This window comes from Nuphar pumila, chromosome 8 (assembly GCF_984573655.1).
Source record: "Nuphar pumila chromosome 8, dmNupPumi1.hap1.1, whole genome shotgun sequence".
NCBI classification, from domain to species: Eukaryota; Viridiplantae; Streptophyta; class Magnoliopsida; order Nymphaeales; family Nymphaeaceae; genus Nuphar; species Nuphar pumila.
Genome location: NC_143256.1, coordinates 56,707,312 through 56,713,224, shown reverse-complemented (window position 1 = coordinate 56,713,224; position 5,913 = coordinate 56,707,312). Strand labels below are relative to the sequence as shown.

Sequence of the window (5,913 nt, the reverse complement as noted above, 5' to 3'; positions counted from 1 at the left end):
TGCAGAAAATATACAAGTGAGAATAAATGAGTAAAACATGAGAATACTTGACTTTCAGAGAAAAATCATGAACTAGCTACAATATTAGAAAAGTGAAGGAAAAGAATTTTTACTGTGGTGGCATGAGATTTTTAAACTTGTTATGAGAATGTCAATTACATGAAATATGTATTACAACTGTATTCTTAAAAGCCTAATATTTTTGAAAGATCATCCTCGCATTTCATTGATGTTTGTGGGTAGCATCGCTGCAAACCCTCACGAGACCTTACTCGTCCACTAGTGTAAATTAGGGGTTTAAAGGGCTTGTTGCATACGCTAAATGCAACCGAGATTCCTACGAAAGTGAGTTAGTATTATGCATTCATACTTAGCATTTCTTGTCTTCGTTGCATATCATAATTAGGGTTTGTTAAGCGACTAACAAACATTCAAGCATGGGGGTATTTGATGATACATGAAATGCACATCATGTAAACACGTTTTTCATGCATTTTGTATCAAGTTTAAGGTTTTAAACCCATGTTTAGATGTGTTTTGATAGTAAGGGGCTATGGTTCGAATTTCAAAAAAATCGGAGTTAAAATAAGAGAGTTATGGCTATTTCAGTGTTTGGGCACGGATTTCGAGGTGAATCGGATCCATATCCGACCCAATTAGGTCAATTTGACCTTGTATCAATTCTTAAAAAGCCCAAAATCCAACCCACACACATATCCATACCCATTTCAAAAAGTTTTGCAGAAAACCCCTCAGAAAGTGGCGCCTAGTAAAATATTTTTTTATAACCTTGTTTCTGAAAACTATCAAAAGTATAAATTATAGTTTCCAGCAAACCCTAGGCGTCTTTGGCATTGGGATTGGTGCCTCCTACAGTGATTCTAGCTCCAGCACCTTCCAACCTCTCATCCCATTTTATTTCCATCGAAAATTGGGTTTTTGCTTGGAAATCAAGCATTACTCTATCTCTCTTTCCATTCTTTTTCGTTTCTTTAGTATCCTTGCTGCGTTTTCTCACCATTTGTTGTGTTTTTGCAGGTGTAGCAGAGGTGGAGACCATTAATCTTGCTTGGAAGTGCGAAACACCCCAACAAGATGAGTCGGCCCTACCTCCATCCGGTTTTCTAAGCCCTCCGATCGCGAATCGGCACCCGTTCCATCTTCGGTGGATCTCCAACGTGTTGCAGCTGTAGATATCCTGTTCGTGGTGACATTCCAGCATTCTCGAACCGTTCGGGACGTCAATCCAAGGCCATTGTCCGCTCTCTTCTTCCCCACGATCGTCGGATCGCCCTAGAGGTAGATCTTCTTCTCCCTTTTCTTCTAGCTAAAACCCAAATCGTGTGTGCTTGTTTTCGTGTTTTCTTTTCTGTGTGTTTGCTGTATTTTTCGTGTTTCAACCTTAGTATAGCATTCGTGCACCGACCAGCACGTTAGATCTAGGTGTTGTTTCATTGTTTCATGATTCAAGGATCGATTTTTATTGTTTTTATGCAAAACGTGTAAATCGGCTAGAGGTTCTTCTAGCCGATTTGTTTATTTTTGTTTACAGCGTGTTCTACAATGTCTTTTTACAGAAAACTTGTTTTAAAAAGTTTATTTTGATTTATTTTGGGCGTTGGGGCTGGATCAAAGAACGTTTTTATTGAAAACCAATAAATCGGCTAGATCCATTCTAGCCGATCTTGGTTCATTTTGAGTTTGAGCCTTTGATCGGTTTTTGCAGAAAAACTGGGTTAGCAGACCGCATTTAAATTATATTCAAGTTGAGTTTGCTGAAGATTCATGTGGGTTTGAGTCTATGTTGTCGTGTGATTTGTCTTTCGAACCCTCTTTGAATTAGGAGTTCCTTTGTGTTAAGTGTGTGTGTTTAGATTGAGTAATTCGTGTGTGTTGCTGTATGTGTTGCAGTTTAACAGCCTCATCAAATCCATGTTGGTCAATATCATTAGCTTAGGATTAGTCTAAATATTGTTTTAGTCATTTTGTGTTTTGGGTGTTGATTGTTATTGAAAATATAAAAATCAAGGTTATCGTTTCCTAGTTGTGGTGTCGTCCGTTCTTGGTAGGGTCTTTCATAAATTGTTATAGTGGAAATTCTTGTCTTTTTAGTTCTTCATGCTATGATAGTTTAGATCTTGTTTTTGAAATTGATTTTCGATAGTTAGGTTGTTAGTTCTAGTTGGCTATAAATTTAGATGCATGATTTTCATGATAGTCTTAGTGTAACTTGTTCTTTGTCATTTTGATTTTAATTTAGTTTTAGGTATTCTTTTTCCCCAAGGTGGGGCGGCAGCCATTAGAGCTCCAGTCGAGCTCTAGGCTACTTTTGGTATTTGTAGCATTGTCGTAGGTTTTAGAATTTAGGCAAGTGTTTTTAGTGTGTCTAGATACATTGTATTAGGGGAGTTAGTTTTAGACGTTTTAGTGGTAGTTTTAGGAAGGTTGAAATAGTAGAGTAAATGCTTCAAAAAGAAAAACATTTTGACAAACATTGATTGCTCCAAATTCGTTGGATTTTCTTTTAGGCAAGTTTGCAAATTGATTCAAAGAAGGAAATTCAAGATAGCATCAAGAATTTTTGGAAAGTTGAATTGAATATTAAATCTTTTCTAAAAAGGAGCTCACGTTTTTGGATAGAGGAATTTAATTGCTTTCCAAACACGTTTGGAAAGTCGAATTCATTGTGGCCCTTGTGGAGCTGGACGGTTTCAACCCTTTGTTGCCCATTTTATTTATCAAGCCATTATATTAACTGTTATCCCATTTGCTTGGACGGTTTGTAGTGTTTTAAAATTTCCAAAGTGAGCAAAGGCAAGTTCTAAAAGTATAACTCCTCTCTATTGGACGATTTTTGGATAGTATAAGTTTTCCAAATTTATTCCAGAGCATTTACTCACATTGATACCCATTTACTTAATAGTATATTTTAGATTTAGAATTACCTATTTAAGATTAATTGTTCATTAACTCTCGGATTAAGATTGAGTCTCTAATTAGATAAGTTTTAATTACGATTAGTATAGGAAGGTGTTAGGTGTAGGGATTTGTGAGTATTAATTGAATTTGTTATTTTTAATTCATTAGATGTTTATTTTTCAATTCCTAATTTAGGCAGGGTCTAGTCGAGTCAACCTAGCCAGGTGTGGCGTGAACCTAGTCGAACCTAGTCACATATTAAAACCGCCCCATTTTGGTTTTTAGTGGTCTACTTAACTTTAGTTTTAATTCACAGTAGTTTAGTATAAGTTAGTTTAGTCCTTTACTTAATCAACTGAGTTAGATTTTAGAAGTTAGTGTGTATTTAATGTGTAGTTGTTTATTAGGTTTGATTTGACCATTGCATTTAGTTAAACTGTCTTCAGTTCTTATTAATTGTAATTGCTAAGTCATATAGTTAGGTTGTACTTTTAATTACCTTAGTTGCATTTGAATTGGTATTTAAGTTAGCTTTAGTCGTAATTTACCTATTGCATTTCATTCTTATGTTATTTAGCATAATTGCATTTAATAGCTGCATATAAATTGTCATTCAGTACCATTTAGGATTGCATTAGAGTTAGATTGCATTTTTAGTGTTTAAAATAGCTTTATAAAGTGAATAGTGCATTGAATCCGAAACTCGATTTTTGTCTTGTCGCACTATCATCATTTCAGGTGCAACAATTTTGAGTTTTCAAAAGATTATTTTTCTATTCTCTTTATTGGTGTGTTAACTGTATGCAGACCAAATTTCACCTCAATCCGAGTTGGTTTGGTCTGATTTTGAAGTGTTTTGTGAAAACCGCATTTTCTGGATTTTAAATTATAGGACTTTCGATATCCTGATTTTTCCCTGTTTTGCAACGCTTATATCTGGAGTTCCAGATATTGTTTTTCAATTCTGTAAAAACTGTCACATTGTTTAATCTGTCAGTTGCAGAACAAAACAAATTTCGGAAAAATCGGACTTCGTTTGCCCTGTCAAACAGTGGTTTTCCGATAGCCTGTCAGAATGCTATTTTACACTAGTTAGGGGCAGTTTCGTAATTTTCATAGTTTCGGCAATTTAGACTTGTTTTCCATAAATTCTGCATTTTAGGAGTTGCATCATCATCATACAGCATTAGTAGAGTTAAATTGGTTAATTTTAGAATTAATTTAGTATTTTATTTAATTTATGCTTGATACATAGCATTTGTTTTGTAATTTTCGTACAATTAGAAATAGTTTTAGTTATTGTTTTCATTGTTAGAATAGAAAACTAACTTTGTATTTTTCTGCATTTTCTTTAGGTTGAAAAGCATATTTATTGTCCAGGGTTATTGTCCAAGTGAGAAGATTCTCTAAGTGGCGAAAAGACTGAAGTACCCTTGGCGTGGAGCAGAAGACTGATTGCTTGATTAATTTTCTTTTAGTGATTATTTGTAGTTGTATTAACTTTATAATTGTAGGTTGATACTTGTCATTAATAAATTAAATTTTACAGAAATATTGTGTTTAATTCCTGTTCCCTGAGGATTCGACCTGTACTTACCACTTTGTGGAAAGTCGGTTTTTAAATTTTTGGTTGACGATTTTCCAAAGTTTTATTGAAAATAATTGTTTTAAAAAGAGCATCTCAAAATATCAACCAAATTTTGGCGCCGTTGCCGGAGAACGGCGAATTAATTACTTTTTTTCTTAGAGTTTGATTTATTAATTTGTTTTAGTTAGTTAATTAGTCGTTTTATTTTTAGTTAGTAGGATTAGTAAGTGAATATAGGAGTAACATAGTTAGTAAATATAGGATTCACGTTCTGTTCTTTCTAGGATTCACTTAAAATTCATTCTGCAAGGAGCGATTAGACAGGTGGGTTTTAGAAAAACATAGTTTGTGATTTCCTGTATTTATTTGTTTTAGCATTTTAGAATAGTTTACTTTGTTACTTAATCATTTAGTATAGAATTCTGACATAGCTATATAGCATATCTGTTTGTTTTTAGTTACTGTTATTTGTTTATTTACATTTTAGTATTTGTGTTAGTTTATATTTCTTAGAGTTAGGTCGTTCGCTTACATCTGGTCTTAGTACCAGTGTATGCAGGGTCGACGAGGTCTAGGAACCCCATTACACCCATTTGTTGACAACCCAGAGAGAATTTTACATTCTCATCGAAGTTTGGCAACAATGGCTGACATGGATCCTCCACCTCCACCCCCAGTTCTTTCACGTCCTCTGCGGGAATACTTCATTCCCACAGACTATGTTCAGGCATCCTGCATTCGGAGACCCAATGTAGGAGCGCCTCATTACGAGATTAAGGCCAGCATTATTCAAATGCTTCCATCCTTTTATGGCCTTAGTCATGAGGATCCCTACAGACATTTAGATGAATTCCTCGAAATCTGTTCTACTGTTAAGATACAGAATTTCGATGATGATGCGTTGAGGTTGACTCTATTCCCCTTTTCATTGAAGGACAAAGCCAAGTATTGGCTAAAGTCCTTAGATTCTGTAGAAATAGAGTCCTGGGATCAGTTGCAACAGGAGTTTCTTCGGAAATACTTTCCCATTGGTCGCACGAACCAATATCGTAGAGCCATCACTAGCTTTTCAGAGCTAGATGGTGAGCGCTTTCATGAGACCTGGGAGAGAATGAAGGATCTCCTCAGGAAATGTCCCCATCATCAGGTGCCGAAATGGCAACTGGTGCAGAGCTTCTATGATGGATTGTCTGACAAGAATCGTCAGATGATCGACTCTTCATGTGGAGGGACATTCATGCTGAAGAGCGAGGACGAAGCATAAAGACTATTTGATACATTGGCCGAGAATTCTCTCCGCCATGCTTCGCGCTCTCATTCTGATAGAGCCACACCCAACATTCAGAAGAAAGCTGGTGTTCTTGAAGTTGGTCCATCTACTGCACTACAGTGCAAGGTAGACATGA

The 5,913-nt window shown here is 35.6% G+C and overlaps 1 non-coding gene across 1 annotated transcript; it reads right to left on the bottom strand.

Moving 5' to 3' along the window:
* Window positions 1-5,553: 5,553 nt before the first annotated feature.
* LOC149829942 (small nucleolar RNA R71) lies at window positions 5,554-5,656 on the bottom strand. The gene has a single exon (XR_016433984.1). It is a non-coding gene; the product is annotated as a small nucleolar RNA R71 (small nucleolar RNA).
* Window positions 5,657-5,913: the final 257 nt, after the last annotated feature.